This window comes from Heterodontus francisci, chromosome 19, assembly GCF_036365525.1.
Source record: "Heterodontus francisci isolate sHetFra1 chromosome 19, sHetFra1.hap1, whole genome shotgun sequence".
In the NCBI taxonomy this organism is placed as follows: Eukaryota; Metazoa; Chordata; class Chondrichthyes; order Heterodontiformes; family Heterodontidae; genus Heterodontus; species Heterodontus francisci.
In genome coordinates this window covers 207557-235076 of record NC_090389.1, presented here as the reverse complement: position 1 = coordinate 235076, position 27520 = coordinate 207557, and positions in this window count along the sequence as shown.

The following is a 27520-nucleotide window of genomic DNA, read 5'->3' as shown; positions in this document are numbered from 1 at the left end:
AGGCAGCCGCTCAAACTAAGGCAACCCCTCAAACTAAGGCAACCTCTCAAACTAAGGCAACCCCTCAAACGAAGTCAGCCGCTCAATATAGGCAACCCTTCAAACTAAGGCAACCCCTCAAACTCAGGCAGCCGCACAAACTAAGGCAGCCGCTCAAACTAAGGCAGCCGCTCAAACGAAGGCAACCCCTCAAACTAAGGCAACCTCTCAAACTGAGGCAACCCCTCAAACGAAGTCAGCCGCTCAAACTAAGGCAACCCCTCAAACTAAGGCAACCTCTCAAACTAAGGCAACCCCTCAAACTAAGGCAACCCTTCAAACTAAGCCAACCCCTCAAATGAAGGCAACCCCTCAAACTAAGGCAACCCCTCAAACGAAGGCAACCCCTCAAACTTAGGCAACGCCTAAAACTAAGGCAGATTCTCAAACTAAGGCAAAACCTCAAAATAAGGCAACTCCTCAAACTAAGGCAACTCCTCAAACGAAGGCAGATTCTCAAACTAAGGCAACCCCTCAATCTAAGGCAACCCGTCAAACTAAGGCTACCCCTCAAACGAATGCAACCCCTCAAACTAAGGCAACCCGTCAAACTAAGTCAACCCGTCAAACTAAGGCAACCCCTCAAACTAAGGCAACCCTTCAAACTAAGGCAACCCCTCAAAATAGGGCAGACTCTCAAAATAAGGCAAACGCTCAAACTAAGGCAGACTCTCAAACTAAGGGAACCCCTCAAACTAAGGCAACACGTCAAACTAAGGCAACCCCTCAAACTAAGGCAACCCGTCAAACTAAGGAAACCCCTCAAACTAAGGCAACCCGTCAAACTAAGGCAACCCCTCAAACTAAGGCAACCCGTCAAACTAAGGCAGACTCTCAAACTACGGCAACAACTAAAACTAAGGCCGTCTCTCAAACTAAGGCAAAAGCTCAAACTAAGGCAACCGTTCAAACTAAGGAAGACTCTCAAAATAAGGCAACCGCTCAAACTAAGGCAGACTCTCAAACTAAGGGAACCCCTCAAACTAAGGCAGACTCTCAAACTGAGGCAACCGCTCAAACTAAGGCAGCCCCTCAAACTGAGGCAACTGCTCAAACTAAGGCAACTTCTCAAACTAAGGCAGACTCTCAAACTCAGGCAACCCCTCAAACTAAGGCAGACTCTCAAACTAAGGCAACCCCTCAAACTAAGGCAGACTCTCAAACTAAGGCAACCGCTCAAACTAAGGCAACCCCTCAAAAAAAGGCAACCGCTCAATCTAAGGCAACCGCTCAAAATAAGGCAACCCCTCAAACTAAGGCAACCCGTCAAACTAAAACAACCCGTCAAACTAAGGCAACCCCTCAAACGAAGGCCACCCCTCAAACTAAGGCAACCCCTCAAACGAAGGCAACCCCTCAAACGAAGGCAACATCTCAAACTAAGGCAACCCCTCAAATGAAGTCAGCCGCTCAAACTAAGGCAACCGCTCAAACTAAGGCAGTCGCTCAAACTAAGGCAACCCCTCAAACTAAGGCAACCTCTCAAACTAAGGCAACCACTCAAACTCAGGCAACCTCTCAAACTGAGGCAACCCCTCAAACGAAGGCAGCCGCTCAAACTAAGGCAGCCGCTCAAACGAAGGCAACCCCTCAAACTAAGGCAACCTCTCAAACTGAGGCAACCCCTCAAACGAAGTCAGCCGCTCAAACTAAGGCAACCCCTCAAACTAAGGCAACCTCTCAAACTAAGGCAACCCCTCAAACTAAGGCAACCCTTCAAACTAAGCCAACCCCTCAAATGAAGGCAACACCTCAAACGAAGGCCACCCCTCAAACGAAGGCCACCCCTCAAACTAAGGCAACCCCTCAAACTAAGGCAGCCGCTCAAACTAAGGCAACTGCTCAAACTAAGGCAACCCCTCAATCTCAGGCAGACTCTCAAACTAAGGCAACCGCTCAAACTAAGGCAACCCCTCAATCTCAGGCAGACTCTCAAACTAGGGCAGCCGCTCAAACTAAGGCAACCCCTCAAACTAAGGCAACACCTCAATCTAAGGCAGAATCTCAAACTAAGGCAAATCCTCAAACTAAGGCAAACCCTCAATCTAAGGCAACCCCTCAATCTAAGGGAGACTCTCAATCTAAGGCAACCCCTCAAACTAAGGCAACCCCTCAATCAAAGGCAACCCCTCAATCGAAGGCAGACTCTCAATCTAAGGCAACCCCTCAAACTAAGGTAACCCCTCAATCTAAGGCAACCCCTCAATCTAAGGCAGACTTTCAATATCAGGCTACCCTCCATCCAACGCTCACTCTCAAACTAAGGCAGCCGCTCAAACTAAGGCAACCCCTCAAACTAAGGCAACCTCTCAAACAAAGGCAACCCCTCAAACGAGGTCAGCCTCTCAAACTAAGGCAACCCTTCAAACTAAGGCAACCCCTCAAACTCAGGCAGCCGCTCAAACTAAGGCAGCCGCTCAGACTAAGGCAGCCGCTCAAACTAAGGCAACCCCTCAAACTAAGGCAACCTCTCAAACTAAGGCAACCCCTCAAACGAAGTCAGCCGCTCAAATTAAGGCAACCCTTCAAACTAAGGCAACCCCTCAAACTCAGGCAGCCGCACAAACTAAGGCAGCCGCTCAAACTAAGGCAGCCGCTAAAACGAAGGCAACCCCTCAAACTAAGGCAACCTCTCAAACTGAGGCAACCCCTCAAACGAAGTCAGCCGCTCAAACTAAGGCAACCCCTCAAACTAAGGCAACCTCTCAAACTAAGGCAACCCCTCAAACTAAGGCAACCCTTCAAACTAAGCCAACACCTCAAATGAAGGCAACCCCTCAAACTAAGGCAACCCCTCAAACGAAGGCAACCCCTCAAACTTAGGCAACGCCTAAAACTAAGGCAGATTCTCAAACTAAGGCAAAACCTCAAAATAAGGCAACTCCTCAAACTAAGGCAACTCCTCAAACGAAGGCAGATTCTCAAACTAAGGCAACCCCTCAATCTAAGGCAACCCGTCAAACTAAGGCTACCCCTCAAACGAATGCAACCCCTCAAACTAAGGCAACCCGTCAAACTAAGTCAACCCGTCAAACTAAGGCAACCCCTCAAACTAAGGCAACCCGTCAAACTAAGGCAACCCCTCAAAATAGGGCAGACTCTCAAAATAAGGCAAACGCTCAAACTAAGGCAGACTCTCAAAGTAAGGGAACCCCTCAAACTAAGGCAACCCGTCAAACTGAGGCAACCCCTCAAACTAAGGCAACCCGTCAAACTAAGGAAACCCCTCAAACTAAGGCAACCCCTCAAACTAAGGCAACCCGTCAAACTAAGGCAGACTCTCAAACTACGGCAACAACTAAAACTAAGGCCGTCTCTCAAACTAAGGCAAAAGCTCAAACTAAGGCAACCGTTCAAACTAAGGAAGACTCTCAAAATAAGGCAACCGCTCAAACTAAGGCAGACTCTCAAACTAAGGGAACCCCTCAAACTAAGGCAGACTCTCAAACTGAGGCATCCGCTCAAACTAAGGCAGCCCCTCAAACTGAGGCAACTGCTCAAACTAAGGCAACCTCTCAAACTAAGGCAGACTCTCAAACTCAGGCAACCCCTCAAACTAAGGCAGACTCTCAAACTAAGGCAACCCCTCAAACTAAGGCAGACTCTCAAACTAAGGCAACCCCTCAAACTAAGGTAACCCCTCAAAAAAAGGCAACCGCTCAATCTAAGGCAACCGCTCAAAATAAGGCAACCCCTCAAACTAAGGCAACCCGTCAAACTAAAACAACCCGTCAAACTAAGGCAACCCCTCAAACGAAGGCCACCCCTCAAACTAAGGCAACCCCTCAAACGAAGGCAACCCCTCAAACGAAGGCAACATCTCAAACTAAGGCAACCCCTCAAACGAAGTCAGCCGCTCAAACTAAGGCAACCGCTCAAACTAAGGCAGCCGCTCAAACTAAGGCAACCCCTCAAACTAAGGCAACCTCTCAAACTAAGGCAACCCCTCAAACGAAGTCAGCCGCTCAAACGAAGGCAACCCTTCAAACTAAGGCAACCCCTCAAACTCAGGCAACCTCTCAAACTGAGGCAACCCCTCAAACGAAGGCAGCCGCTCAAACTAAGGCAGCCGCTCAAACGAAGTCAACCCCTCAAACTAAGACAACCTCTCAAACTGAGGCAACCCCTCAAACGAAGTCAGCCGCTCAAACTAAGGCAACCCCTCAAACTAAGGCAACCTCTCAAACTAAGGCAACCCCTCAAACGAAGGCAACACTTCAAACTAAGCCAACCCCTCAAATGAAGGCAACCCCTCAAACTAAGGCAACCCCTCAAACGAAGGCAACCCCTCAAACTTAGGCAACGCCTAAAACTAAGGCAGATTCTCAAACTAAGGCAAAACCTCAAAATAAGGCAACTCCTCAAACTAAGGCAACTCCTCAAACGAAGGCAGATTCTCAAACTAAGGCAACCCCTCAATCTAAGGAAACCCGTCAAACTAAGGCTACCCCTCAAACGAATGCAACCCCTCAAACTAAGGCAACCCGTCAAACTAAGTCAACCCGTCAAACTAAGGCAACCCCTCAAACTAAGGCAACCCGTCAAACTAAGGCAACCCCTCAAAATAGGGCAGACTCTCAAAATAAGGCAAACGCTCAAACTAAGGCAGACTCTCAAAGTAAGGGAACCCCTCAAACTAAGGCAACCCGTCAAACTGAGGCAACCCCTCAAACTAAGGCAACCCGTCAAACTAAGGAAACCCCTCAAACTAAGGCAACCCCTCAAACTAAGGCAACCCGTCAAACTAAGGCAGACTCTCAAACTACGGCAACAACTAAAACTAAGGCCGTCTCTCAAACTAAGGCAAAAGCTCAAACTAAGGCAACCGTTCAAACTAAGGAAGACTCTCAAAATAAGGCAACCGCTCAAACTAAGGCAGACTCTCAAACTAAGGGAACCCCTCAAACTAAGGCAGACTCTCAAACTGAGGCATCCGCTCAAACTAAGGCAGCCCCTCAAACTGAGGCAACTGCTCAAACTAAGGCAACCTCTCAAACTAAGGCAGACTCTCAAACTCAGGCAACCCCTCAAACTAAGGCAGACTCTCAAACTAAGGCAACCCCTCAAACTAAGGCAGACTCTCAAACTAAGGCAACCCCTCAAACTAAGGTAACCCCTCAAAAAAAGGCAACCGCTCAATCTAAGGCAACCGCTCAAAATAAGGCAACCCCTCAAACTAAGGCAACCCGTCAAACTAAAACAACCCGTCAAACTAAGGCAACCCCTCAAACGAAGGCCACCCCTCAAACTAAGGCAACCCCTCAAACGAAGGCAACCCCTCAAACGAAGGCAACATCTCAAACTAAGGCAACCCCTCAAACGAAGTCAGCCGCTCAAACTAAGGCAACCGCTCAAACTAAGGCAGCTGCTCAAACTAAGGCAACCCCTCAAACTAAGGCAACCTCTCAAACTAAGGCAACCCCTCAAACGAAATCAGCCGCTCAAACGAAGGCAACCCTTCAAACTAAGGCAACCCCTCAAACTCAGGCAACCTCTCAAACTGAGGCAACCCCTCAAACGAAGGCAGCCGCTCAAACTAAGGCAGCCGCTCAAACGAAGTCAACCCCTCAAACTAAGGCAACCTCTCAAACTGAGGCAACCCCTCAAACGAAGTCAGCCGCTCAAACTAAGGCAACCCCTCAAACTAAGGCAACCTCTCAAACTAAGGCAACCCCTCAAACGAAGGCAACCCTTCAAACTAAGCCAACCCCTCAAATGAAGGCAACCCCTCAAACTAAGGCAACCCCTCAAACGAAGGCAACCCCTCAAACTTAGGCAACGCCTAAAACTAAGGCAGATTCTCAAACTAAGGCAAAACCTCTAAATAAGGCAACTCCTCAAACTAAGGCAACTCCTCAAACGAAGGCAGATTCTCAAACTAAGGCAACCCCTCAATCTAAGGCAACCCATCAAACTAAGGCTACCCCACAAACGAATGCAACCCCTCAAACTAAGGCAACCCGGCAAAATAAGGCAACCCGTCAAACTAAGGCAACCCCTCAAACTAAGGCAACCCGTCAAACTAAGGCAACCCCTCAAACTAAGGCAACCGCTCAAAATAAGGCAGACTCTCAAAATAAGGCAAACGCTCAAACTAAGGCAGACTCTCAAACTAAGGGAACCCCTCAAACTAAGGCAACCCCTCAAACTAAGGCAACCCCTCAAACTAAGGCAACCCCTCAAACTAAGGCAACCCGTCAAACTAAGGCAGACTCTCAAACTACGGCAACAACTAAAACTAAGGCAGTCTCTCAAACTAAGGCAAAAGCTCAAACTAAGGCAACCGTTCAAACTAAGGCAGACTCTCAAAATAAGGCAACCGCTCAAACTAAGGCAGACTCTCAAACTAAGGGAACCCCTCAAACTAAGGCAGACTCTCAAACTGAGGCAACCGCACAAACTAAGGCAGCCCCTCAAACTGAGGCAACCGCTCAAACTAAGGCAACCTCTCAAACTAAGGCAGACTCTCAAACTCAGGCAACCCCTCAAACTAAGGCAGACTCTCAAACTAAGGCAACCCCTCAAACTAAGGCAGACTCTCAAACTAAGGCAACCGCTCAAACTAGGGCAACCCCTCAAAAAAAGGCAACCGCTCAATCTAAGGCAACCGCTCAAACTAAGGCAACCCCTCAAACTGAGGCAACTGCTCAAACTAAGGCAACCTCTCAAACTAAGGCAGACTCTCAAACTCAGGCAACCCCTCAAACTAAGGCAGATTCTCAAACTAAGGCAACCCCTCAAACTAAGGCAGACTCTCAAACTAAGGCAACCGCTCAAACTAAGGCAACCCCTCAAAAAAAGGCAACCGCTCATCTAAGGCAACCGCTCAAAATAAGGCAACCCCTCAAACTAAGGCAACCCGTCAAACTAAAACAACCCGTCAAACTAAGGCAACCCCTCAAACGAAGGCCACCCCTCAAACGAAGGCAACCCCTCAAACGAAGGCAACCCCTCAAACGAAGGCAACATCTCAAACTAAGGCAACCCCTCAAACGAAGTCAGCCGCTCAAACTAAGGCAACCGCTCAAACTAAGGCAGCCGCTCAAACTGAGGCAACCCCTCAAACTAAGGCAACCACTCAAACTAAGGCAACCCCTCAAACGAAGTTAGCCGCTCAAACGAAGGCAACCCTTCAAACTAAGGCAACCCCTCAAACTCAGGCAACCTCTCAAACTGAGGCAACCCCTCAAACGAAGGCAGCCGCTCAAACTAAGGCCGCCGCTCAAACGAAGGCAACCCCTCAAACTAAGGCAACCTCTCAAACTGAGGCAACCCCTCAAACGAAGTTAGCCGCTCAAACTAAGGCAACCCCTCAAACTAAGGCAACCTCTCAAACTAAGGCAACCCCTCAAACTAAGGCAACCCTTCAAACTAAGCCAACCCCTCAAATGAAGGCAACCCCTCAAACTAAGGCATCCCCTCAAACGGAGGCAACCCCTCAAACTTAGGCAACGCCTAAAACTAAGGCAGATTCTCAAACTAAGGCAAAACCTCAAAATCAGGCAACTCCTCAAACTAAGGCAACTCCTCAAACGAAGGCAGATTCTCAAACTAAGGCAACCGCTCAATCTAAGGCAACCCGTCAAACTAAGGCTACCCCTCAAACGAATGCAACCCCTCAAACTAAGGCAACCCGTCAAACTAAGGCAACCCCTCAAACTAAGGCAACCCCTCAAACTAAGGCAACCCCTCAAACTAAGGCAACCCGTCAAACTGAGGCAACCCCTCAAACTAAGGCAACCCGTCAAACTAAGGCAACCCCTCAAATTAAGGCAACCCCTCAAACTAAGGCAACCCGTCAAACTAAGGCAACCCCTCAAACTAAGGCAACCCGTCAAACTAAGGCAGACTCTCAAACTACGGCAACAACTAAAACTAAGGCAGTCTCTCAAACTAAGGTAAAAGCTCAAACTAAGGCAACCGTTCAAACTAAGGCAGACTCTCAAAATAAGGCAACCGCTCAAACTAAGGCAGACTCTCAAACTAAGGGAACCCCTCAAACTAAGGCAGACTCTCAAACTGAGGCAACCGCACAAACTGAGGCAGCCCCTCAAACTGAGGCAACCGCTCAAACTAAGGCAACCTCTCAAACTTATGCAGACTCTCAAACTCAGGCAACCCCTCAAACTAAGGCAGACTCTCAAACTAAGGCAACCCCTCAAACTAAGGCAGACTCTCAAACTAAGGCAACCGCTCAAACTAAGGCAACCCCTCAAAAAAAGGCAACCTCTCAATCTAAGGCAACCGCTTAGACTAAGGCAACCCCTCAAACTAAGGCAACCCGTCAAACGAAGGCAACCCCTCAAACTAAGGCAACCCCTCAAACGAAGGCAACCCCTCAAACGAAGGCATCCCCTCAAACTAAGGCAGATTCTCAAACTAAGGCATCACATCAAACTAAGGCAACTGCTCAAACTAAGGCAACTCCTCATACTAAGGCAACCCCTCAAACTAAGGCAACCCCTCAAACTAAGGCAACCCTTCAAACTAAGGCAACCCCTCAAACTAAGGCAACCCGTCAAACTAAAACAAACCCTCAAACTAAGGCAGACTCTCAAACTAAGGCAACCCCTCAAACTAAGGCATCCCGTCAAATTAAGGCAGACGCTCAAACTACGGCAACAACTAAAACTAAGGCAGTCTCTCAAACTAAGGCAAAAGCTCAAACTAAGGCAACCGTTCTAACTAAGGCAGACTCTCAAAATAAAGCAACTGCTGAAACTAAGGCAGACTCTCAAACTAAGGGAACCCCTCAGACTAAGGCAGACTCTCAAACTGAGGCAACCGCTCAAACTAAGGCAGCCCCACAAACTGAGGCATCCGCTCAAACTAAGGCAACCTCTCAAACTAAGGCAGCCGCTCAAACTAAGGCAACCCCTCAAACTAAGGCAACCTCTCAAACTAAGGCAACCCCACAAATGAAGTCAGCCGCTCAAACGAAGGCAACCCTTCAAACTAAGGCAACCCCTCAAACTCATGCAGCCGCTCAAACTAAGGCAACCCCTCAAACTAAGGCAACCTCTCAAACTAAGGCAACCCCCCAAATTCTGGCAGCCGCTCAAACTAAGGCAGCCGCTCAAACTAAGGCAACACCTCAAACTAAGGCAGCCGCTCAAACTAAGGCAACCCCTCAAACTAAGGCAACCCGTCAAACTAAGGCAGCCCCTCAAACTAAGGCAACCCCTCAAACGAAGTCAGCCGCTCAAACTAAGGCAACCCCTCAAACGAAGGCAACCCCTCAAACTAAGGAAACCCCTCAAACTAAGGAAACCCCTCAAACTAAGGCAACTGATCAAACTAAGGCAACCCCTCAAACTAAGGCAACCCGTCAAACTAAGGCAACCGCTCAAACTAAGGAAACCCCTCAAACTAAGGAAACCCCTCAAACTAAGGCATCCCCTCAAACTGAGGCAACCGCTCAAACTAAGGCAGACTCTCAAACTGAGGCAAAGGCTCAAACGAAGGCAACCGCTCAAACTAAGGCAGCCCCTGAAACTGAGGCAACTGCTCAAACTAAGGGAACGCCTCAAACTAAGGCAGACTCTCAAACTGAGGCAACCGCTCAAAATAAGGCAGACTCTCAATCTGAGGCAACCCTTCAATCTAAGGCAACCCCTCAAACTAAGGCAAACGCTCAAACTAAGGCAACCCCTCAATCGAAGGCAACCCCTTAATCTAAGGCAGCCGCTCAATCTAAGGCAACACCTCAATCTAAGGCAACCCCTCAAACTAAGGCAACCCCTCAAACTAAGGCAACCCGTCAAACTAAGGCAGCCCCTCAAACTAAGGCAACCCCTCAAACGAAGTCAGCCGCTCAAACTAAGGCAACCCCTCAAACGAAGGCAACCCCTCAAACTAAGGCAACCCCTCAAAAAAAGGCAACCCCTCAAACTAAGGCAACCCCTCAAACTAAGGCAACCGCTCAAACAAAGGCAACCCCTCAATCTAAGGCAACCCTTCAATCTAAGGCAACCCCTCAAACTAAGGCAACCTCTCAAACTAAGGCAACCCCACAAATGACGTCAGCCGCTCAAACGAAGGCAACCCTTCAAACTAAGGCAACCCCTCAAACTCAGGCAGCCGCTCAAACTAAGGCAACCCCTCAAACTAAGGCAACCTCTCAAACTAAGGCAACCTCCCAAATTCTGGCAGCCGCTCAAACTAAGGCAGCCGCTCAAACTAAGGCAACACCTCAACTAAGGCAGCCGCTCAAACTAAGGCAACCCCTCAAACCAAGGCAACCCGTCAAACTAAGGCAACCCCTCAAACGAAGTCAGCCGCTCTAACTAAGGCAACCCCTCAAAGAAGGCAACCCCTCAAACTAAGGCAACCCCTCACACTGAGGCAACCCCTCAAACTAAGGCAACCCCTCAAACTAAGGAAACCCCTCAAACTAAGGAAACCCCTCAAACTAAGGCAACTGATCAAACTAAGGTAACCCCTCAAACTAAGGCAACCCGTCAAACTAAGGCATCCCCTCAAACTGAGGCAACCGCTCAAACTAAGGCAGACTCTCAAACTGAGTCAAAAGCTCAAACTAAGGCAACCGCTCAAACTAAGGCAGCCCCTTAAACTGAGGCAACCGCTCAAACTAAGGGAACGCCTCAAACTAAGGCAGACTCTCAAACTGAGGCAACCGCTCAAACTAAGGCAGCCCCTTAAACTGAGGCCACCGCTCAAACTAAGGGAACGCCTCAAACTAAGGCAGCCCCTCAAACTGAGGCAACCGCTCAAAATAAGGCAGACTCTCAAACTCAGGCAACCCCTCAAACTAAGGCAAACGCTCAATCTAAGGCAACCCCTCAATCGATGGCAACCCCTCAAACTAAGGCAACCCCTCAATCGAAGGCAACCCCTCAATCTGAGGCAGCCTTTCAATCTAAGACAACCACTCAATCTAAGGCAGACTCTCAAACTGAGGCAACCGCTCAAACTAAGGCAACCCCTCAATCTAAGGCAACCCCTCAATCGAAGGCAGACTCTCAATCTAAGACAACCCCTCAAACTAAGGTAACCCCTCAAACTAAGGCAACCCCTCAATCTCAGGCAGACTCTCAAACTAAGGCAGCCGCTCAAACTAAGGCAACCCCTCAATCCAAGGCAACCCCTCAATCTAAGGCAGAATCTCAAACTAAGGCAAACCCTCAAACTAAGGCAAACCCTCAATCTAAGGGAGACTCTCAATCTAAGGCAACCCCTCAAACTAAGGCAACCCCTCAATCTAAGGCAACCCCTCAATCGAAGGCAGACTCTCAATCTAAGGCAACCCCTCAAACTAAGGTAACCCCTCAATCTAAGGCAACCCCTCAATCTAAGGCAGACTTTCAATATTAGGCTACCCTCCATCTAACGCTCACTCTCAAACTAAGGCAGCCGCTCAAACTAAGGCAACCCCTCAAACTAAGTCAACCTCTCAAACTAAGGCAACCCCTCAAACGAAGTCAGCCGCTCAAACTAAGCCAACCCTTCAAACTAAGGCAACCCCTCAAACTCAGGCAGCCGCTCAAACTAAGGCAGCCGCTCAAACTAAGGCAGCCGCTCAAACGAAGGCAACCCCTCAAACTAAGGCAACCTCTCAAACTAAGGCAACCCCTCAAACGAAGTCAGCCGCTCAAACTAAGGCAACCCCTCAAACTAAGGCAACCTCTCAAACTAAGGCAACCCCTCAAACTCAGGCAGCCGCTCAAACTAAGGCAGCCGCTCAAACTAAGGCAACACCTCAAACTAAGGCAGCTGCTCAAACTAAGGCAATCCCTCAAACTCAGGCAACCGCTCAAATTAAAGGAAACCCCTCAAACTAAGGCAGCCGCTCAAACTAAGGCAACCCCTCAAACTAAGGCAACCCCTCAAACGAAGTCAGCCGCTCAAACTAAGGCAACCCCTCAAACGAAGGCAACCCCTCAAACTAAGGCAGCCGCTCAAACTAAGGCAGCCGCTCAAACTAAGGCAACCTCTCAAACTAAGGCAACCCCTCAAACGAAGTCAGCCGCTCAAACTAAGGCAACCCTTCAAACTAAGGCAACCCCTCAAACTCAGGCAGCAGCTCAAACTAAGGCAGCCGCTCAAACTAAGGCAGCCGCTCAAACGAAGGCAACCCCTCAAACTAAGGCAACCTCTCAAACTAAGGCAACCCCTCAAACGAAGTCAGCCGCTCAAACTAAGGCAACCCCTCAAACTAAGGCAACCTCTCAAACTGAGGCAACCCCTCAAACTCAGGCAATCCCTCAAACTAAGGCAACCGCTCAAATTAAAGGAAACCCCTCAAACTAAGGCAACCCCTCAAACTAAGGCAACCCGTCAAACTAAGGCAGCCCCTCAAACTAAGGCAACCCCTCAAACGAAGTCAGCCGCTCAAACTAAGGCAACCCCTCAAACGAAGGCAACCCCTCAAACTAAGGCAACCCCTCAAAAAAAGGCAACCCCTCAAACTAAGGCAACCCCTCAAACTAAGGCAACCGCTCAAACAAAGGCAACCCCTCAATCTAAGGCAACCCTTCAATCTAAGGCAACCCCTCAAACTAAGGCAAACGCTCAAACTAAGGCAACCCCTCAATCTAAGGCAACCCCTCAATCTAAGGCAGCCGCTCAATCTAAGGCAACACCTCAATTTAAGGCAACCCCTCAAACTAAGGAAACCCCTCAATCGAAGGCAACCTCTCAATCTAAGGCAGCCTTTCAATCTAAGGCAACCCCTCAAACTAAGGCAACGACTCAGTCTAAGGCAGACTCTCAAACTCAGGCAGCCGCTCAAACTAAGGCAACCCCTCAATCCAAGGCAACCCCTCAATCTAAGGCAACCCCTCAATCTAAGGCAGAATCTCAAACTAAGGCAAACCCTCAATCTAAGGCAACCCCTCAATCTAAGGGAGACTCTCAATCTAAGGCAACCCCTCAAACTAAGGCAACCCCTCAATCTAAGGCAACCCCTCAATCGACGGCAGACTCTCAATCTAAGGCAACCCCTCAAACTAAGGTAACCCCTCAATCTAAGGCAACCCCTCAATCTAAGGAAGACTTTCAATATAAGGCTACCCACCATCTAACGCTCACTCTCAAACTATGGGAGCCGCTCAAACTAAGGCAGCCGCACAAACTAAGGCAACCCCTCAAACTAAGGCAACCTCTCAAACGAAGGCAACCCCTCAAACGAAGTCAGCCGCTCAAACTAAGACAACCCTTCAAACTAAGGCAACGCCTCAAACTCAGGCAGCCGCTCAAACTAAGGCAGCCGCTCAAACTAAGGCAGCCGCTCAAACTAAGGCAACCCCTCAAACTAAGGCAACCTCTCAAACTAAGGCAACCCCACAAATGAAGTCAGCCGCTCAAACGAAGGCAACCCTTCAAACTAAGGCAACCCCTCAAACTCAGGCAGCCGCTCAAAGTAAGGCAACCCCTCAAACTAAGGCAACCTCTCAAACTAAGGCTACCTCCCAAATTCTGGCAGCCGCTCAAACTAAGGCAGCCGCTCAAACTAAGGCAACACCTCAACTAACGCTGCCGCTCAAATTAAAGGAAACCCCTCAAAATCAGGCAGCCGCTCAAACTAAGGCAACCCCTCAAACCAAGGCAACCCGTCAAACTAAGGCAGCCCCTCAAACTAAGGCAACCCCTCAAACGAAGTCAGCCGCTCAAACTAAGGCAACCCCTCAAAGAAGGCAACCCCTCAAACTAAGGCAACCCCTCAAACTAAGGAAACCCCTCAAACTAAGGAAACCCCTCAAACTAAGGCAACTGATCAAACTAAGGCAACCCCTCAAACTAAGGCAACCCGTCAAACTAAGGCATCCCCTCAAATTGAGGCAACCGCTCAAACTAAGGCAGACTCTCAAACTGAGTCAAAAGCTCAAACTAAGGCAACCGCTCAAACTAAGGCAGACTCTCAAACTGAGGCAACCGCTCAAACTAAGGCAGCCCCTTAAACTGAGGCCACCGCTCAAACTAAGGCAGCCCCTCAAACTAAGGCAGCCCCTCAAACTGAGGCAACCGCTCAAACTAAGGGAACGCCTCAAACTAAGGCAGCCCCTCAAACTGAGGCAACCGCTCAAAATAAGTCAGACTCTCAAACTCAGGCAACCGCTCAAACTAAGGCAACCCCTCAATCTGAGGCAACCCTTCAATCTAAGGCAACCCCTCAAACTAAGGCAAACGCTCAATCTAAGGCAACCCCTCAATCGATGGCAACCCCTAAATCTAAGGCAGCCGCTCAATCTAAGGCAACACCTCAATCTAAGGCAACCCCTCAAACTAAGGCAACCCCTCAATCGAAGGCAACCCCTCAATCTGAGGCAGCCTTTCAATCTAAGACAACCCCTCAAACTAAGGCAACCACTCAATCTAAGGCAGACTCTCAAACTCAGGCAGCCGCTCAAACTAAGGCAACTGCTCAAACTAAGGCAACCCCTCAATCTCAGGCAGACTCTCAAACTGAGGCAACCGCTCAAACTAAGGCAACCCCTCAATCTCAGGCAGACTCTCAAACTAAGGCAGCCGCTCAAACTAAGGCAACCCCTCAATCCAAGGCAACCCCTCAATCTAAGGCAACCCCTCAATCTAAGGCAGAATCTCAAACTAAGGCAAACCCTCAAACTAAGGCAAACCCTCAATCTAAGGCAACTACTCAATCTAAGGGAGACTCTCAATCTAAGGCAACCCCTCAAACTAAGGCAACCCCTCAATCTAAGGCAACCCCTCAATCGAAGGCAGACTCTCAATCTAAGGCAACCCCTCAAACTAAGGTAACCCCTCAATCTAAGGCAACCCCTCAATCTAAGGCAGACTTTCAATATTAGGCTACCCTCCATCTAACGCTCACTCTCAAACTAAGGCAGCCGCTCAAACGAAGGCAACCCTTCAAACTAAGGCAACCCCTCAAACTCAGGCAGCCGCTCAAACTAAGGCAGCCGCTCAAACTAAGGCAGCCGCTCAAACGAAGGCAACCCCTCAAACGAAGTCAGCCGCTCAAACTAAGGCAACCCCTCAAACTAAGGCAACCTCTCAAACTAAGGCAACCCCTCAAACGAAATCAGCCGCTCAAACTAAGGCAACCCCTCAAACTAAGGCAACCTCTCAAACTAAGGCAACCCCTCAAACTCAGGCAGCCGCTCAAACTAAGGCAGCCGCTCAAACTAAGGCAACACCTCAAACTAAGGCAACCGCTCAAATTAAAGGAAACCCCTCAAACTAAGGCGGCCGCTCAAACTAAGGCAACCCCTCAAACTAAGGCAACCCCTCAAACTAAGTCAGCCGCTCAAACTAAGGCAATCCCTCAAACGAAGGCAACCCCTCAAACTAAGGCAACCCCACAAACTAAGGAAACCCCTCAAACGAAGGCAACTGATCAAACTAAGGCAACCCCTCAAACTAAGGCAACCCGTCAAACTAAGGCAACCGCTCAAACTAAGGCAACCCCTCAAACTAAGGCATCCCCTCAAACTGAGGCAACCGCTCAAACTAAGGCAGACTCTCAAACTGAGGCAACCGCTCAAACTAAGGGAACCCCTCAAACTAAGGCAGACTCTCAAACTGAGGCAAAAGCTCAAACTAAGGCAACCGGTCAAACTAAGGCAGCCCCTTAAACTGAGGCAACCGCTTAAATTAAGGGAACGCCTCAAACTAAGGCAGACTCTCAAACTGAGGCAACCACTCAAACTAAGTCTGCCCCTTAAACTGAGGCAACCGCTCAAACTAAGGGAACGCCTCAAACTAAGGCAGCCACTCAAACTGAGGCAACCGCTCAAAATAAGGCAACCCCTCAATCTAAGGCAACCCCTCATAACTAAGGCAACCGCTCAAATTAAGGCAACACCTCAAACTAAGGCAACCCCTCATAACTAAGGCAACCGCTCAAATTAAGGCAACCCCTCAAACTAAGTCAACCCCTCAAACTAAGGCAGCCCCTCAAACTAAGGCAACCGCTCAAACTAAGGCAACCCCTCAATCTAAGGCAACCCTTCAATCTAAGGCAACCCCTCAAACTAAGGCAAACGCTCAAACTAAGGCAACCCCTCAATCTAAGGCAACCCCTCAATCTAAGGCAGCCGCTCAATCTAAGGCAACACCTCAATCTAAGGCAACCCCTCAAACTAAGGAAACCGCTCAATCGAAGGCAACCCCTCAATCTAAGGCAGCCTTTCAATCTAAGGCAACCCCTCAAACTAAGGCAACCACTCAGTCTAAGGCAGACTCTCAAACTAAGGCAGCCGCTCAAACTAAGGCAACTGCTCAAACTAAGGCAACCCCTCAATCTCAGGCAGACTCTCAAACTAAGGCAACCGCTCAAACTAAGGCAACCCCTCAATGTCAGGCAGACTCTCAAACTCAGGCAGCCGCTCAAACTAAGGCAACCCCTCAATCCAAGGCAACCCCTCAATCTAAGGCAGAATCTCAAACGAAGGCAAACCCTCAAACTAAGGCAACCCCTCAATCTAAGGGAGACTCTCAATCGAAGGCAACCCCTCAAACTAAGGCAACCCCTCAATCTCAGGCAACCCCTCAATCGACGGCAGACTCTCAATCTAAGGCAACCCCTCAAACTAAGGTAACCCCTCAATCTAAGGCAACCCCTCAATCTAAGGAAGACTTTCAATATAAGGCTACCCTCCATCTAACGCTCACTCTCAAACTATGGGAGCCGCTCAAACTAAGGCAGCCGCTCAAACTGAGGCAACCCCTCAAACTAAGGCAACCTCTCAAACTAAGGCAACCCCTCAATCTAAGGCAACCCCTCAATCGACGGCAGACTCTCAATCTAAGGCAACCCCTCAAACTAAGGTAACCCCTCAATCTAAGGCAACCCCTCAATCTAAGGAAGACTTTCAATATAAGGCTACCCTCCATCTAACGCTCACTCTCAAACTATGGGAGCCGCTCAAACTAAGGCAGCCGCTCAAACTAAGGCAACCCCTCAAACTAAGGCAACCTCTCAAACGAAGGCAACCCCTCAAACGAAGTCAGCCGCTCAAACTAAGACAACCCTTCAAACTAAGGCAACCCCTCAAACTAAGGCAACCTCTCAAACGAAGGCAACCCCTCAAACGAAGTCAGCCGCTCAAACTAAGACAACCCTTCAAACTAAGGCAACGCCTCAAACACAGGCAGCCGCTCAAACGAAGGAAGCCGCTCAAACTAAGGCAGCCGCTCAAACTAAGGCAACCCCTCAAACTAAGGCAACCGCTCAAACTAAGGGAACGCCTCAAACTAAGGCAGACTCTCAAACTGAGGCAACCGCTCAAACTAAGGCAGCCCCTTAAACTGAGGCCACCGCTCAAACTAAGGCAGCCCCTCAAACTAAGGCAGCCCCTCAAACTGAGGCAACCGCTCAAAATAAGGCAGCCCCTTAAACTGAGGCAACCGCTCAAACTAAGGGAACGCCTCAAACTAAGGCAGCCCCTTAAACTGAGGCAACGGCTCAAAATAAGGCAGACTCTCAAACAAAGGCAACCCCTCAAACTAAGGCAACCGCTCAAACTAAGGCAACCGCTCAAACTAAGGCAACCCCTCAATCGAAGGCAACCCCTCAATCTAAGGCAGCCGCTCAATCTGAGGCAACACCTCAATCTAAGGCAACCCCTCAAACTAAGGCAACCCCTCAATCGAAGGCAACCCCTCAATCTGAGGCAGCCTTTCAATCTAAGGCAACCCCTCAAACTAAGGCAACCACTCAATCTAAGGCAGCCGCTCAAACTAAGGCAACTGCTCAAACTAAGGCAACCCCTCAATCTCAGGCAGACTCTCAAACTAAGGCAGCCGCTCAAACTAAGGCAACCCCTCAATCTCAGGCAGACTCTCAAACTAAGGCAGCCGCTCAAACTAAGGCAACCCCTCAATCCAAGGCAGAATATCAAACTAAGGCAAACCCTCAAACTAAGGCAAACCCTCAATCTAAGGCAGCCCCTCAATCTAAGGGAGACTCTCAATCTAAGGCAACCCCTCAAACTAAGGCAACCCCTCAATCTAAGGCAACCCCTGAATCTAAGGCAGAATCTCAAACTAAGGCAAACCCTCAAACTAAGGCAAACCCTCAATCTAAGGCAGCCCCTCAATCTAAGGGAGACTCTCAATCTAAGGCAACCCCTCAAACTAAGGCAACCCCTCAATCTAAGGCAACCCCTCAATCGAAGGCAGACTCTCAATCTAAGGCAACCCCTCAAACTAAGGTAACCCCTCAATCTAAGGCAACCCCTCAATCTAAGGCAGACTTTCAATATCAGGCTACCCTCCATCAAACGCTCACTCTCAAACTAAGGCAGCCGCTCAAATTAAGGCAACCCCTCAAACTAAGGCAACCTGTCAAACAAAGGCAACCACTCAAACGAGGTCAGCCGCTCAAACTAAGGCAACCCTTCAAACTAAGGCAACCCCTCAAACTCAGGCAGCCGCACAAACTAAGGCAGCCGCTCAAACTAAGGCAGCCGCTCAAACGAAGGCAACCCCTCAAACTAAGGCACCCTCTCAAACTGAGGCAACCCCTCAAACGAAGGCAACCCCTCAAACTTAGGCAACGCCTAAAACTAAGGCAGATTCACAAACTAAGGCAAAACCTCAAAATAAGGCAACTCCTCAAACTAAGGCAACTCCTCAAACGAAGGCAGATTCTCAAACTAAGACAACCCCTCAATCTAAGGCAACCCGTCAAACTAAGGCTACCCCTCAAACGAATGCAACCCCTCAAATTAAGGCAACCCGTCAAAATAAGGCAACCCCTCAATCTAAGGCAACCCGGCAAACTAAGGCAACCCCTCAAACTAAGGCAACCCCTCAAAATAAGGCAGACTCTCAAAATAAGGCAAACGCTCAAACTAAGGCAGACTCTCAAACTAAGGGAACCCCTCAAACTAAGGCAACCCGTCAAACTAAGGCAACCCCTCAAACTAAGGCAACCCGTCAAACTAAGGAAACCCCTCAAACTAAGGCAACCCGTCAAACTAAGGCAACCCCTCAAACTAAGGCAACCCGTCAAACTAAGGCAGACTCTCAAACTACGGCAACAACTAAAACTAAGGCCGTCTCTCAAACTAAGGCAAAAGCTCAAACTAAGGCAACCGTTCAAACTAAGGCAGACTCTCAAAATAAGGCAACCGCTCAAACTAAGGCAGACTCACAAACTAAGGGAACCCCTCAAACTAAGGCAGTCTCTCAAACTGAGACAACCGCTCAAACTAAGGCAGCCCCTCAAACTGAGGCAACTGCTCAAACTAAGGCAACCTCTCAAACTAAGGCAGACTCTCAAACTCAGGCAACCCCTCAAACTAAGGCAGACTCTCAAACTAAGGCAACCCCTCAAACTAAGGCAGACACTCAAACTAAGGCAACCGCTCAAACTAAGGCAACCCCTCAAAAAAAGGCAACCGCTCAATCTGAGGCAACCGCTCAAAATAAGGCAACCACTCAAACTAAGGCAACCCGTCAAACTAAGACAACCCGTCAAACTAAGGCAACCCCTCAAATGAAGGCAACCCCTCAAACTAAGGCAACCCCTCAAACGAAGGCAACCCCTCAAACGAAGGCAACCCCTCAAACGAAGGCAACATCTCAAACTAAGGCAACCCCTCAAACGAAGTCAGCCGCTCAAACTAAGGCAACCGCTCAAATTAAGGCAGCCGCTCAAACTTAGGCAACCCCTCAAACTAAGGCAACCTCTCAAACTAAGGCAACCCCTCAAACGAAGTCAGCTGCTCAAACTAAGGCAACCCTTCAAACTAAGGCAACCCCTCAAACTAAGGCAACCCCTCAAACTAAGGCAACCTCTCAAACTAAGGCAACCCCTCAAACGAAGTCAGCCGCTCAAACGAAGGCAACCCTTCAAACTAAGGCAACCCCTCAAACTCAGGCAGCCGCTCAAACTAAGGCAGCCGCTCAAACTAAGGCAGCCGCTCAAACGAAGGCAACCCCTCAAACTAAGGCAACCTCTCAAACTAAGGCAACCCCTCAAACTAAGGCAACCCTTCAAACTAAGCCAACCCCTCAAATGAAGGCAACCCCTCAAACTAAGGCAACCCCTCAAACGAAGGCAACCCCTCAAACTTAGGCAACGCCTAAAACTAAGGCAGATTCTCAAACTAAGGCAAAACCTCAAAATAAGGCAACTCCTCAAACTAAGGCAACTCCTCAAACGAAGGCAGATTCTCAAACTAAGGCAACCCCTCAATCTAAGGCAACCCGTCAAACTAAGGCTACCCCTCAAACGAATGCAACCCCTCAAACTAAGGCAACCCGTCAAACTAAGGCAACCCGTCAAACTAAGGCAACCCCTCAAACTAAGGCAACCCGTCAAACTAAGGCAACCCGTCAAACTAAGGCAACCCCTCAAACTAAGGCAACCCGTCAAACTAAGGCAACCCCTCAAACTAAGGCAACCCCTCAAAATAAGCCAGACTCTCAAAATAAGGCAAACGCTCAAACTAAGGCAGAATCTCAAACTAAGGGAACCCCTCAAACTAAGGCAACCCGTCAAGCTAAGGCAACCCCTCAAACTAAGGCAACCCGTCAAACTAAGGCAACCCCTCAAACTAAGGCAACCCGTCAAACTAAGGCAACCCCTCAAACTAAGGCAACCTGTCAAACTAAGGCAGACTCTCAAACTACGGCAACAACTAAAACTAAGGCAGTCTCTCAAACTAAGGCAAAAGTTCAAACTAAGGCAACCGTTCAAACTAAGGCAGACTGTCAAAATAAGGCAACCGCTCAAACTAAGGCAGACTCTCAAACTAAGGGAACCCCTCAAACTAAGGCAGACTCTCAAACTGAGGCAACCGCACAAACTAAGGCAGCCCCTCAAACTGAGGCAACCGCTCAATCTAAGGCAACCTCTCAAACTAAGGCAGACTCTCAAACTCAGGCAACCCCTCAAACTAAGGCAGACTCTCAAACTAAGGCAACCGCTCAAACTAAGGCAACCCCTCAAAAAAAGGCAACCGCTCAAACTAAGGCAACCGCTCAAACTAAGGCAACCCCTCAAACTAAGGCAACCCGTCAAACTAAGGCAAACCGTCAAACTAAGGCAACCCCTCAAACGAAGGCAACCCCTCAAACTAAGGCAACCCCTCAAACGAAGGCAACCCCTCAAACGAAGGCATCCCCTCAAACTGAGGCAACTGCTCAAACTAAGGCAACTCCTCATACTAAGGCAACCCCTCAAACTAAGGCAACCCCTCAAACTAAGGCTATCCCTCAAACGAAGGCAACCCCTCAAACTAAGGCAACCCCTCAAACTAAGGCAACCCGTCAAACTAAGGCAACCCCTCAAACTAAGGCAACCCGTCAAACTAAGGCAACCGCTCAAACAAAGGCAGACTCTCAAACTGAGGGAACCCCTCAAACGAAGGCAGACTCTCAATCTGAGGCAACCCCTCAAACTAAGGCAACCTCTCAAACTAAGGCAGACTCTCAAACTCAGGCAACCCCTCAAAATAAGGCAGACTCGCAAACTAAGGCCACCCCTCAAACTAAGGCAACCCGTCAAACTAAGGCAGACTCTCAAACTAAGGCAACCCCTCAAACTAAGTCAACCGCTCAAACTAAGGCAACCCCTCAAACTAAGGCATCCCGTCAAACTAAGGCAGACTCTCAAACTAAGGCAACCCCTCAAACTAAGGCATCCCGTCAAATTAAGGCAGACGCTCAAACTACGGCAACAACTAAAACTAAGGCAGTCTCTCAAACTAAGGCAAAAGCTCAAACTAAGTCAACAACTCAAACTAAAGCAACCCCTCAAACTAAGGCAACCCCTCAAACTAAGGCAAACGCTCAAACTAAGGCAGACTCTCAAACTAAGGGAACCCCTCAAACTAAGGCAACCCGTCAAACTAAGGCAACCCCTTAAACTAATGCAACCCGTCAAACTAAGGCAACCCCTCAAACTAAGGCAACCCGTCAAACTAAGGCAACCCCTCAAACGAAGGCAACCCCTCAAACTAAGGCAACCCCTCAAACGAAGGCAACCCCTCAAACGAAGGCATCCCCTCAAACTAAGGCAGATTCTCAAACTAAGGCATCACATCAAACTAAGGCAACTGCTCAAACTAAGGCAACTCCTCATACGAAGGCAACCCCTCAAACTAAGGCAACCCCTCAAACTAAGGCTACCCCTCAAACGAAGGCAACCCCTCAAACTAAGGCAACCCCTCAAACTAAGGCAACCCCTCAAACTAAGGCATCCCGTCAAACTAAGGCAACCCCTCAAACTAAGGCAGACTCTCAAAATAAGGCAACCGCTCAAACTAAGGCAGACTCTCCAACTAAGGCAACCCGTCAAACTAAGGCAACCCCTCAAACTAAGGCAGACTCTCAAAATAAGGCAACCGCTCAAACAAAGGCAGACTCTCAAACTAAGGGAACCCCTCAAACGAAGGCAGACTCTCAATCTGAGGCAACCCCTCAAACTAAGGCAACCTCTCAAACTAAGGCAGACTCTCAAACTCAGGCAACCCCTCAAAATAAGGCAGACTCTTAAACTAAGGCAACCCCTCAAACTAAGGCAACTCGTCAAACTAAGGCAGACTCTCAAACTAAGGCAGACTCTCAAACTCAGGCAACCCCTCAAAATAAGGCAGACTCTCAAACTAAGGCAACCCCTCAAACTAAGGCAACTCGTCAAACTAAGGCAGACTCTCAAACTAAGGCAACCCCTCAAACTAAGTCAACCGCTCAAACTAAGGCAACCCCTCAAACTAAGGCATCCCGTCAAACTAAGGCAGACTCTCAAACTAAGGCAACCCCTCAAACTAAGGCATCCCGTCAAATTAAGGCAGACGCTCAAACTACGGCAACAACTAAAACTAAGGCAGTCTCTCAAACTAAGGCAAAAGCTCAAACTAAGGCAACCGTTCTAACTAAGGCAGACTCTCAAAATAAAGCAACCGCTGAAACTAAGGCAGACTCTCAAACTAAGGGAACCCCTCAAACTAAGCCAGACTCTCAAACTGAGGCAAACGCTCAAACTAAGGCAGCCCCACAAACTGAGGAATCCGCTCAAACTAAGGCAACCTCTCAAACTAAGGCAGCCGCTCAAACTAAGGCAACCCCTCAAACTAAGGCAACCTCTCAAACTAAGGCAACCCCTCAAACGAAGTCAGCCGCTCAAACGAAGGCAACCCTTCAAACTAAGGCAACCCCTCAAAATAAGGCAGACTCTCAAACTAAGGCCACCCCTCAAACTAAGGCAACCCGTCAAACTAAGGCAGACTCTCAAACTAATGCAACCCCTCAAACTAAGTCAACCGCTCAAACTAAGGCAACCCCTCAAACTAAGGCATCCCGTCAAAATAAGGCAGACTCTCAAAATAAGGCAAACGCTCAAACTAAGGGAGACTCTCAAACTAAGGGAACCCCTCAAACTAAGGCAACCCGTCAAACTAAGGCAACCCCTCAAACTAAGGCAACCCCTCAAACTAAGGCAACCCGTCAAACTAAGGCAACCCCTCAAACGAAGGCAACCCCTCAAACTAAGGCAACCCCTCAGACGAAGGCAACCCCTCAAACGAAGGCATCCCCTCAAACTAAGGCAGATTCTCAAACTAAGGCATCACATCAAACTAAGGCAACTGCTCAAACTAAGGCAACTCCTCATACGAAGGCAACCCCTCAAACTAAGGCAACGCCTCAAACTAAGGCTACCCCTCAAACGAAGGCAACCCCTCAAACTAAGGCAACCCCTCAAACTAAGGCAACAACTCAAACTAAGGCATCCCGTCAAACTAAGGCAACGACTCAAACTAAGGCAGACTCTCAAAATAAGGCAACCGCTCAAACTAAGGCAGACTCTCAAACTAAGGGAACCTCTCAAACTAAGGCAACTCGTCAAACTAAGGCAGACTCTCAAAATAAGGCAACCGCTCAAACTAAGGCAGACTCTCAAACTAAGGCAGCTGCTCAAACTAAGGCAACTCCTCATACGAAGGCAACCCCTCAAACTAAGGCAACTCCTCATACGAAGGCAACCCCTCAAACTAAGGCAACCCCTCAAACGAAGGCAACCTCTCCAACTAAGGCAACCCGTCAAACTAAGGCAACCCCTCAAACTAAGGCAGACTCTCAAAATAAGGCAACCGCTCAAACAAAGGCAGACTCTCAAACTAAGGGAACCCCTCAAACGAAGGCAGACTCTCAATCTGAGGCAACCCCTCAAACTAAGGCAACCTCTCAAACTAAGGCAGACTCTCAAACTCAGGCAACCCCTCAAAATAAGGCAGACTCTTAAACTAAGGCAACCCCTCAAACTAAGGCAACTCGTCAAACTAAGGCAGACTCTCAAACTAAGGCAGACTCTCAAACTCAGGCAACCCCTCAAAATAAGGCAGACTCTCAAACTAAGGCAACCCCTCAAACTAAGGCAACTCGTCAAACTAAGGCAGACTCTCAAACTAAGGCAACCCCTCAAACTAAGTCAACCGCTCAAACTAAGGCAACCCCTCAAACTAAGGCATCCCGTCAAACTAAGGCAGACTCTCAAACTAAGGCAACCCCTCAAACTAAGGCATCCCGTCAAATTAAGGCAGACGCTCAAACTACGGCAACAACTAAAACTAAGGCAGTCTCTCAAACTAAGGCAAAAGCTCAAACTAAGGCAAACGTTCTAACTAAGGCAGACTCTCAAAATAAGGCAACCGCTCAAACTAAGGCAGACTCTCAAACTAAGGGAACCCCTCAAACTAAGGCAGACTCTCAAACTGAGGCAACCGCACAAACTAAGGCAGCCCCTCAAACTGAGGCAACCGCTCAAACTTAGGCAGACTCTCAAACTAAGGCAGACTCTCAAACTCAGGCAACCCCTCAAACTAAGGCAGACTCTCAAACTAAGGCAACCCCTCAAACTAAGGCAGACTCTCAAACTAAGGCAACCGCTCAAACTAAGGCAACCCCTCAAAAAAAGGCAACCGCTCAATCTAAGGCAACCGCTCAAACTAAGGCAACCCCTCAAACTAAGGCAACCCGACAAACTAAGGCAAACCGTCAAACTAAGGCAACCCCTCAAACGAAGGCAACCCCTCAAACTAAGGCAACCCCTCAAACGAAGGCAACCCCTCAAACGAAGGCATCCCCTCAAACTGAGGCAGATTCTCAAACTAAGGCATCACATCAAACTAAGGCAACTGCTCTAACTAAGGCAACTCCTCATACTAAGGCAACCCCTCAAACTAAGGCAACCCCTCAAACTAAGGCAACCCCTCAAACTACGGCAACCCGTCAAACTAAGGCAACCCCTCAAACTAAGGCAACCCGTCAAACTAAGGCAACCGCTCAAACAAAGGCAGACTCTCAAACTGAGGGAACCCCTCAAACGAAGGCAGACTCATTTCCCGGCGGAGCAGCAGGAGAAGGTAGCGACTCTTCGGTGGGTGAGTGAAGGCATCAGGAGCTGTGTTTTAAAAGTAAGTACTTACTGTTTTACTTACTGTTTTCCTTGTCTTTGAGTTTCTTTTGGCGCCGGAGGAACCGGAAGCTGGTCGGCAGCGAGGACTCCTGGGTAGGTATTTTCCTTAAAGGTGCGGAGCTCCGTGGACTCGGCCTCATTTCCCGGCGGAGCAGCAGGAGAAGGTAGCGACTCTTCGGTGGGTGAGTGAAGGCATCAGGAGCTGTGTTTTAAAAGTAAGTACTTACTGTTTTACTTACTGTTTTCCTTGTCTTTGAGTTTCTTTTGGCGCCGGAGGAACCGGAAGCTGGTCGGCAGCGAGGACTCCTGGGTAGGTATTTTCCTTAAAGGTGCGGAGCTGAGTAAACCTGAGCCACTACAAATGTAGTGTCTCCCACCCATCCTCCTCCTCTAACCTAATAATAAGACCCTTTTTACCCTCCTCCTCTAACCAAAAAGGACTGAGCAGGTAAGCTATTTACTGTTTTTGTTAATATCTATAGTTGTACTTAACTAAGGGGTAAGTGAATAAAAGAAATGGCAGCCAGTGTAGTGTATTGCTCCTCCTGCAGAATGTTCGAGGTGAGGGAAACCTCCGGTGGCCCTGCCGACTTCACCTGCTGGAAGTGCATCCGTCTCCAGCTCCTATCAGACCGTGTTAGGGAATTGGAGCTGGAGCTGGATGAACTGAGGATCATTCGGGAAGCTGAGGGGTTGATAGATAGAAGCTACACGGAGGTCGCTACTCCACAAATCAAAGGCAGCTGGGTAACAGTTAGAGGTGGGAAGAGGTCAGTGCAGGGATCTCCTGTGGTCGTTCCCCTCAACAACAAGTATACAGTTTTAGATACTGTTGGGGGGGACGGCCTATCGGGGGCAGGCTGCAGTGACCGGGCCTCTGGCACGGGGTCCTGCACTGTGGCTCAGAAGGGAAGGAGGGAGAATGGGAGAGCACTAGTCATCGGGGACTCGATGGTGAGGAGTACGGACAGGCGGTTCTGTGGGCGCAGGCGAGACGCACGGATGGTTTGTTGCCTCCCTGGTGCCAGGGTCCGTGATGTTTGTGATCGCGTCTTCAGGATCCTTAAAGGGGAGGGGGAGCAGCCAGAGGTCGTGGTGCACATTGGCACCAACGACGTAGGAAGGAAGGGTGGCACAGATGTTAGAAGTGAGTTTAGGGAGTTAGGCTGGAAGCTGAAAGCTCGGACGGACAGAGTTGTTATCTCTGGTTTGTTGCCGGCGCCACGTGATAGTGAGGCTAGGAATAGGGAGAGAGCACAGCTGAACACGTGGCTGCAGGAATGGTGTAGGAGGGAGGGCTTCCAGTTCTTGGATAATTGGACTGCATTCTGGGGAAGATGGGACCTGTTCAAACAGGACGGGCTGCATCTGAACCAGAGGGGCACCAATATCCTGGGAGGGAGGTTTGCTAGTACTGTTCGGGAGGGTTTAAACTAGTTTGGGAGGGGGATGGGAACCGGACTTGTAATCCAGGGACCAGTGGGTCCACTCAGAAAGACAAAGAGTGTAGTGAGGTATTGGGGAAGGTAGCACTGTCACAGAGGACAGATGGGCACGGAGAAGGGTTAAAGTGCGTATACTTCAACGCAAGAAGCATCAGGAATAAGGTGAGTGAATTGAAGGCGTGGATGGGCACTTGGGACTACGATGTTGTGGCCATCACTGAAACGTGGATAGGTGAGGGGGAGGAATGGTTTTTGGAGGTACCTGGTTATAGATGTTTTCATAAGATTAGGAATGGTGGTAAAAGAGGTGGGGGGGTGGCATTGTTAGTTAGAAATAGTGTAACAACTGCTGAGAGAATTTTCGAGGAGGATCTGCCGACTGAAGCACTGTGGGTTGAGGTCAGGAACAGGAAAGGAGCAGTCACCTTGATGGGAGTTTTCTATAGGCCCCCCAATAGCAGCAGGGAGGTGGAAGAGCAGATTGGGAAACAGATTTTGGAAAGGAGCAGAAGTCACAGGGTAGTAATTATGGGGGATTTCAACTTCCCAAATATTGATTGGCAACTCTTTAGATCGAATAGTTTGGATGGGGTAGTGTTTGTGCAGTATGTCCAGGAAGCTTTTCTGACTCAGTATGTAGACTGCCCGACCAGAGGGGAGGCAATAT